A 9,760-nucleotide genomic window follows, 5' to 3' on the forward strand; every position below is an offset into this window, starting at 1 on the left:
CGGCAGCAATAGTCATAATTATTCTATGTTTGCAATGATTTTTAATAAATTATTAAAATATTCCTTAGTTTTCCGTTTCTGGCTTTTATATTCAACGTATTGAAAAGTAGATAGAGTTTGACTGTTGGGGCGCCACATACAAACGATGTTAAAAACAGGCGGTTCGGGGATTTGCTAACTCTAAATTCGATGCACGTAGTACCATCTGTCGGCTGGATTTAGAGATTTGACTTTTCTTGAGCTTTCAAAATCAGTTCGGTACTTCTTCCGTAAAATCCGTTCTGAAAAAATGTTAAAGTATCCATCACAGTATCACAGCTGAGTATACCGGCTAAAAAGCTTGTCGATTAATTCATTGACATATTAAGTGGAACATTTTATTCTAAGCTCTATTTTTTCAATTCTAATGGATTTAAGCTTTGCACTATTCTATTTGAGTCGTTTTTTTCTGACCCGGGATTTGCCTTTCAGCATCTTCAGGTACTATATGCACTTACCAAAAGGTTAATACACATTGACAATGAATACAGTTAATTCTAACGTATATAATAAATTAATACAATAAGGTAAGTAAAAACTTTCTCACATACCTATTAACGGCGCACATGCTCAGCGTACGTCAAAATGTAGCTTTTATGCTATTTTCAAAGCATGATCCTGGACATTCCCTAAACGTTGTAGATAATCTATTTACATAATTTTGAAGCCTTATTATCCTTTATATTTATTGTAAACATTTGATGACTGCATAAAGTATTTTTATTTCATGTTCATTCATGTTCAAATACGCGCATTACTATGATCTTACTCCCTACTTCATTTGTCGTTTGTCAATTTATGGCTACAGCCGTATGTTATAGCTTAGCCACTGGGAAATGCCAATAGAAATGGCGTATTTCAAAAAATTACTACCTTATTCTTAGGTCAATAATTATTATAAAGCAAACATTATTCATAGAATGTTTATCACAGTTGAATGGTCATAGACATAGCTTATAATCAGTATCTTTAAAAGTATCTTTAAATGTGTAAATCTTGCCCATTTTTTGAATAATAAAATGCCTAATTCTTGTCAAATTTGTTATTGTAAATATTTCACTATAATAATGTCGACATACTGAAATATGACAATATTCTAAAACATTAGAGCGAAAGGTTTAAAAGAATACTATTTTATGTAATAAAAATACTTTATGCAGTCATCAAATGTTTAAAATAAATATAAAGGATAATAAGGCTTTAAAATTATGTAAATAGATTATCTACAACGTTTAAGGAATGTCCAGGATCATGCTTTGAAAATAGTATATAAGCTCCATTTTGGCGTACGCTGAGCATGTCCCCCCTTAAGTCAAGGATCACAATAGAAAATATAACAAAAAAATTATGAATACCTAGTTGAAATGTTTGTAAAAAAAACTCTTAACTTATCACTAATAATACAATCAATATGCGTATAAATTGTCAAAACCCTAATAATAGATCATTAGATAATAATCGATAATAATACTTTATTCAATAGGTGCAAAATCGTCAATATTGGGAAAACAATGGCAACGTATGGGGTATTCAATGGAGTTAACTAATTAGATATAGGTATCGATTATGTCAGTCTTTAAAAAATTAAATCATAAAGTTTTACATTTTAATAAAATATTTTACATTAACAATAATTATGTTAGTTATAAATGTATCTTCATATAGAATACATATATGTATATATAAGTTGATATAATATATGTAATAATATGTTCTGATTCACAGTGGTCGCATTTCGAGTGTGAAATTGGTGAAATTATGCAAACTGCGCATAGGAAGCCGCAACACTGAAGCGACATAATAATAACGTATAATATATGCCAATGTATATACCTATATATATATGATAATATATGCGATGTAATTTCTCTATGAGGGACAATAGGTGCCAACCAAGGCAATCAAACAGTATGAATACCTACTATTTAAATTGCTTATACTGTCTACATCCTACAACACAATGTAAATTAATTTAAGTCAATGTATTATTGTATTATAATATACTCTTTAATGATATATATATACTCAACACAATATATTCGCTGATTCTTTGACCGGAGAAGCAATATAATATGTTATACCTAGTATGTACGTGCCAATGGTCATTCACGATATTCGTTATGCAGATGATACAAACGGTACCTAGTATAGGTAAATCATTCTACAGTGGCACCATAGGCGATTCGCGCGTGTATTGAATTGCTTGTGACAATGCCTGTTTCAATGCTAGCAAACAATACCACTACAACTGCAAGCCGCATTTGCCGTACCCATGGTGCCACTGTAAAACGATTTACCTATACCTACGGTAGGTACTGCGTTATTTCCTGACAGTGCCGCAGGATTTGCATAGAGGACAAAGGTTACTCTAGAATTTAATGTTTTAAGGCAGTGTTTACGTTTTACAACATGTTAGCACATTTTAATGACGTTGAATCTTTCATTTACGGTTGCAAGGCTAAACGACTCACTAATAAAATAAAAAAATATGAAAAAAGTACAAACCGCCTGCCCCTTAAAATCAGAATTAATGTGCACATTGAATTATTACTATAACTCAATATTACATACACAATTTTAATAAAGTATACACGTTAGCAGAACATGTTAAAGATATGAACGCGAATTTTCAATATGCACATCAGAATTTAATGTTCATCAAACATGCACAATTTTACTATGCGAGATACTATATATGACCATATTATAAGGGTATTCGTTAGTATAATAGGACAATAATAATGATGAGATGACATGAACGTTTTTTTGCAATATAGGAATAGTTCATTTTCCAATCACATTCATCAATTCGTAGGTACTCACTGTCTACAAAACAATTCATTTTTATGACCATACGTAGATGAAAAAGGATTGTCTGTGAAAGCCATTTAATTCTTCAGAATGCATAAAACCAAAAAAAAACAATGGCCGGTCTTTAGGCGGTATGATTGGGCACAATCAGGCATCGTGCCTTAAACTCTAGTGGGCCTGGCATCCAGGGTGGATCTGAGCGTTCAGAAAATAATCAAATAACAAGGAAAAAGTTAAAATTCAAGATTTAAAACGCTGGGCAGTACTATGATAAAAATATGGGGAAGGACAAAAGAACAGTATTCTCCAACTTATCGTACAAGAAAAGATCAACAGTAAGCATAGCAGAAGACGACGTCACACTGCGTGGCATAAGAACCTCAGTGATTGGTACGAATGCAGCTCCAGTGAACTGTCCTGTGTATCAAATGACAAAGCTAAGATCGTCCTGATGGTGGTCAACCTCAGATAGGGTATGGCACAATAAGAAGAATAAGCATCCGATAACGATAGATTTAATGTTATATACCAGACGCAAAGTTTGCAGCTAGATGACTATTTAAAACTGCTAGATTTGTGCATGATTGAATATTAATGACGGTAATTTTATTTATTTGAATAATATTATTTATTAGTAGTCACTACATAATTAAATATTTTTCTAAAATAACTTAGAAATGTACCTATGTAGGTAGCCAAGACCCAAGAGCCAATAGCATTCATAAACCTCCACTCATCAGTGAATTTTTCCAACCCCACTACCCTCGTCCTTCTTTTTTAACCATTATATCGTAACCCGCTTTCATTCGAGTCGCATCATCTTCATTTTCACAATTGATTCTCAAAGTAAGGTTCGTGGAATTTTCTATTTTTTTTAATAATTAATTTTTTATTTTTTTAAAATAAGATTTGACATATTCGTCAAGATACCTACACGGATGATGTAACTCATCATCGTCGGTTTTCTTCCACAGAAGAAGAGGCTCTTGAACTGCAATAAGAAAATATAAATATCTTTACAATATTAATAATAACCCTACATAAATATAAATAACCCTACGTTTGATGTGAAGCATCATTTTTATATGAATGGGTATGTCTCAGGAGCAGTTACCCAAGACTGAGATCGCCATGCACTCAAATGTGCAGTGACTGAATTTAAATTACGTGTAGTTAAGAGTATCCATGGGAGAGATGAGCAAGTAGAGGCATTATTAAAAATTGTAGTATCAAAAGCTAATACAAAACTGCCGAACATTCTAAGTGAAGAGAACTTCACGTTGATAGTATGACGTCGCAAATTTTTGAAATGCAACAAAATTGGCCTTTGTGGCGACCAGGTCATATGGTCCGATGGGCCCAACAGCTAGTTGCACAGACTTGAGCAGCTCTTCCTTTTCCGTACATGAAAAGTGGAAAATTACAGATGGCTAAGCATACAGTTACTTACCTAAAAATCATACAGTCAAAATGTAACTTTGTTGTAATTTTATTGTTCAGGGCGAGAAAGATTATTCAGTTATACCCTGAGTAATAATAATTGTGTAATTGAGTTTAAAAGTGTCTATAATAATAAGAAATTTGCTATTTTTCTTCTATTGGTTATGTAACTGTGATTGTATAAATAAGTCTAACTGGCATTAATACTGACCCCGTGTGAAAAACAATGTTTTATCAATAATTACCACTCGTCCCTTGTAATAAAATCTCAACACTTAATATCTGTGGACCGTTCAAAAGTCATTGATAAAGTATTAGGTATCACATGTGTTTCCATATTCACTGTGTACTTAGGTATAGCTAATCGAATAATGACGTATGTTTGAAACCATCTCTTGATACTCTTTTCATAAGAGTGCTGCATATTTTGGTTACATGTAAGTTGTACGTATACAGTTCATCGTGGGACACTTATTCGTGCGCTGCAGTAAGTGGAACATCAGTTCGTATAACATTTTATCAAATGATGAGTTCTTCGTTGAACATTTCACCATGTAATACATTCATGCGGTGAACTGTTTACGTAAAAATTTCCGGATACTGCATATTAATAATGGATAAATAAAAATATGTTTTTTACACACATCGTCATATTTAATTACATGTGACGACATCTATTCATTTTTAATACTACAAAATTAAATAAATGGTCGGAAAAATTTTGGGAAGCAACGTTTGAAAAGGTTAGTAATCACTGCAAAGATTCATCCCTCAAAACGGAAGGAATCCCGCTACGCTAAATTAAGCATTTGTAAATTACGCTGGAACATTTTTTTCTGTTTACATTCGAGAAGATATTTCAGGATTTTCAATTTTTATGCCATCTTTAAAAGTCTCGTTGCAGTAAGGTTTTTTATAATTTTATTTGATAAGATTTCCCGAGATTTTTTTAACATTCTGCATCCGATATGAATTAATATAAAGATAAAAGATACTATACTATAAACCCAATATAGTTAAGTATCAATACGGCTTGCTTTTTAATGCTATCGCGGGCGAATATTTTAACCAATCTATCAAAGTATATTAATTTTTATTTAGTTTTTAACTCTTTCACATTTAAACAAATAATGCCAAAATCCATACGTTTATTTCAGAATCTCAATAAAAGCTTAATTTTATAACGACATTAAATTGTATACCTACATTGTTTTTCATTAGTGCTTTCATGTCGTCATCATCATAATCAGCCTGAATCTATCCACTGATGTATGAAGGCCTCTCCAAGCTGATTCCACTTCTCTCGGTCATGTGCGTTTCATAGCCACGTATTTCTGCAGAACTTTATCATTTCATCGATCTAGCGGCCTCTAGGTCTACCTTGCGGGCGTTTTGTACCTCTTGGATACCACTGGATGACTAAATTTGTCCAACGATTGTCCCTTATTCGAACTATGTGTCCAGCCCATTTCAATTTGAGGTTTTTAGCAAATTATATTACATCACAAATCCTTGTCTGTTCCCTTATCCACTCATTCCTCTTTTTGTCCTTTCGCGTTATGCCCAGCATGCACCTTCATGCAAAATGGTAAAAATGTGTCATTCATACGTTTATCTCTAATATTATGTAGAATCACAGAACAGATTAATAAATAGAATTCCGATAGACTATACCTACACTACATTTTGACGCAGGGTTTTGAATGTATGAGCATCCTACGAAAATGAACCACACATTATAGAGTGCAATAGTGTGTGTTGCAACCTTAAAATAGACCATTATTGAATGAGCGTCAATGCATAAATGATTGCAGTTGTCAGAACGAAGGACAAGCATATTCTTAACAAGTGTTTTAGTTTATCCCATAATCTTCCACGCTCGAGATCGGTTGCCTGTTACTCCACATCCGTTAGGTATTTCAGTTCCCATTATTTCCGAGTTCCCTGTGTAGAATATATAACTGAAATTAATGCATGGATTGTAAATATTGAATTCATAATTCATAAACAGAATAATTGAAAACTGAACCTAATTAAAAAGTGTGAAAATGTGATTTCCAAAGTTTTAATACTAATGTAAGTACTGATATATGCGTGAAATTAATAAATTGATTGAAAATCTTGACGAAGAACTATTGAAATCGTAACTTGGAATCACTAAATTCAATAAAAAAAAAATATTACTACAATGTTATTTTTACTGTAATAATGTCATAAGCTGCAATACCTACATTAAACTATTCATGAATGAATTGTAAATCTTAACGAAAGTGTTGAATTCTAAGTTTTACAAAGACAATGACTAAAATACCTGTCATACGAATCAAATACGTAACATCCGTACCATTAACTTTAAGATAAGTAATAAATTATGAAATTTGTAATAAATCTTGATGTACAAATATAGAATGGGTACACTGTTTTTCAAATAGGATTATAGGAACATTTATAACTTGAAGACATCTCAGATAATATACCCACTAGAAAAAAAATATTTGCCTTCAAATATCTGACGGGATTTGAAGCCGTATATCCACTAGTATCGCGCCAATATGCTTTAACCAATTATGCTACAGACCTCCTACTTAATTACGATGATTTAAACCAGAGCGTTTTAGTGGAGCTCGGAGCAGGAGCACGGAGCAGTGGAGCAATAGGGTTTTAGCCGAGCAGGAGCGGAGCTGGATCACCGAAAATTTGTAGTGCTCCACTGCTCCGGATGTCTTTTTTATTATTAAATTTTCGCCCTAAAATCCAATGAAAATATTATATTTGACACTTTGCAACACTGGAATTATTTGAAATACAGCAACACTGCCGGAAGATGCAAATAATGAAAGACGATTTGCTGGCAGGGATTTTGTTTAATATAATTAATAATGAAAATGACGCTTTTAAAAACTCTTAATTTTTTTTTAACAATTGTATACATATAAAACCCTTTTCACCCGGAGCAGAGCAGACCCTGGAGCTAGTATTAGGTCCCGAAGCGGAGCTGGAGCGGAGCAATTAAAAAAATGGTCCGCTCCAACGCTCTGATTCAAACTAGTAATTCCTACATGGAATGCTTATCAAATTGCGTTATTAATGACTATCGATTTTTGTATTTTAAATCAAAGTATGTTTAATATATGGAATGTCACATTCTCAAATCTTGTAAATTATTCGTTGAATAAAAGAAATGGTTCATTAAGAATTACCTGATGTTAGTTGTGTTAAATAAACAGAAAACATACCAAACCAAATAACCAAACATTCCTGATATATATGCATCGTTAAAATGCTGAAAATCTTATATGGGAAAACACTATCTACGAGAAAGCGAACAGGCCTTTGCCGCGTCGTATACCTACATATATATACGTTACGAGTCTGAGAGACTCAAGATAACGGATAAATCCTTTAACGCCATTCTTTGGGAAAGCATAAAGCGTTATTAATTTGGCATTTGCACCCCTGCTCCGCAATCTGTAGCACCGAGCCACAAAACGTAAATATAAGCCTCGTTCTCGGAACCTAACTCCCTTTACTTACGTTCACTTTGACGTATATCCATTGCCGTACCTCCGTTTGCGTTTATTTTCACGTATATCTACGCCGTAGCAAGATGCATCTTACTGTGATATCACGTAATTAAGACAGTTATATTAAGTGTGCTTTTAATGAGACTACATCGTATTCCATGATCATGGTTTGTTGCATTCGTTAATTGCAGTTATATTTCCGTGTCTATACTAGTATACTGTTATAATGTCAGACCATAGAACAGATAATAAATAGAATACAGATAGGCTATATTCAATACGCCGCATATTGATGCAGGGTTTTTGAATGTGTGAGTGTCCTACGAAAATGAAGCACGCATTATGCACGTGCAATAGTGTGTGTAATATACCAACATTAAATGAGCGTAAATGCATACACCGACAGCAGTTTGCAGTATTTGACGTACAACGCATTCTTGACACGTGTGTCGGGTTAAACTTACTCGAGTCGGTTACTTGCTATCGCCTTACCCGTTAGATATTTCAGTTCCCATTATTTCTGAGTTCCCTGTGTCAGACAATTAGCATGCATTGCATTTACTTAAAATGTAAGAAGAGGTAGGTAACCTACTTTACTATACGCTATTCAATATTTTTTCCATTGTGATTTGGACAGTTGTATGTTGAATCAATGTTTTAGTAGTAAACACATTACTCCGCCAAGTTTTACATTTATTTTAATTGTCAGTAGCCTGGATTAATCTACTGAACAATAGATAAAGACCTTTCTATGTGAATTATATTTTTCTCAACGCCATTGCCACTTATCTACTTTCTCACAACTTTGCTGCCTCTTAGATTTTTACTCAACAATTAGATTTTTTACGAGCTATGTGTTCTGTCAACTTAAATGTAAAGTTTTTTGCATATTATAATATTATTATTACAATGCTATTAAATAATTAATGTTGTTGGCGGGATGATCTTAAGTTCCCTTACTCATTTTTTTTGATGTTATAATATTATGATCAACATTCACCATAGCATACCAAGCAATGTTGCCCCAAGTTTCTGTATCCCGGGCATCTAGTTAGATATTTTGGTTTTATGCACATCAAGACACAGTTAACTAATAACACCAAGAATGTTACTCTTATTTCTCATTTTGTCAAACTAGACAAACTGTCCTACGACCGTGCCAGTAGCAAGGTAAAAATCATCGCATTTTCAACCGATCTGTACTTTCGTATAATATATTGTATATTGTCGGTAAGAAATAAATGACTTATCATTATAAGTTGCTTAGCATAGTAATATTTTCGAAGATAAAAAAAATGTGTATATATTATGAAAAAAGAGAGCATCGATTATTTTTATACTAGATTCTTTTTCAAATTTATTTGTTTCATTTTGTGTCATTGTTAAAAATTGATAAGCCAATGATTGTATCGAAGCATAAAAATGTACTCCGATCATTTATCATTAGGTAAGACGTGATTTCGTCGCCAAATCGTGATGTGCACCTAACCGCGCCGGCCCTCCCACGGAAGGCTCTATCCGCCACCCCTCCGGAGCCCCGCGTGGAGGCTTTCGAGGAGGCTACAGCCAAGCGGCGGCGGTAGCTGCGACGCTGCGCCCCGTGAACTAAAGTTTTCCTCACGGTTAACTGAGCCACGAAATTCGGGTTTTCAGGCACCGGTTCGTTCGCTGGCAGACTGGTCTTCGCCGGTTAGATTTGTTCGGATGGATGGTGAATGTTCTCTCATGCAGCTGATCATGGCTCCCGCCTGGATATATAAGGAGATATTCCTCCGGACCGGTCAGTTATGCCCTGATGATGGGCAGTGATACTTCGTCTTACCGCTTGATTGATTGATTTCTGATTATCTATCACGTCACTTAACGGTGTTATGTATACACGTACGTTGCTCTTGTACGCCGTTTTATATAGTATTCGTAATAGTTTGAACGGTGGAATAAAAGAA

The sequence above is a fragment of the Rhyacophila brunnea genome, unplaced genomic scaffold (assembly GCF_057557595.1).
Source record: "Rhyacophila brunnea isolate RB1 unplaced genomic scaffold, BYU_Rbru_1.0 scaffold_12, whole genome shotgun sequence".
In the NCBI taxonomy this organism is placed as follows: Eukaryota; Metazoa; Arthropoda; class Insecta; order Trichoptera; family Rhyacophilidae; genus Rhyacophila; species Rhyacophila brunnea.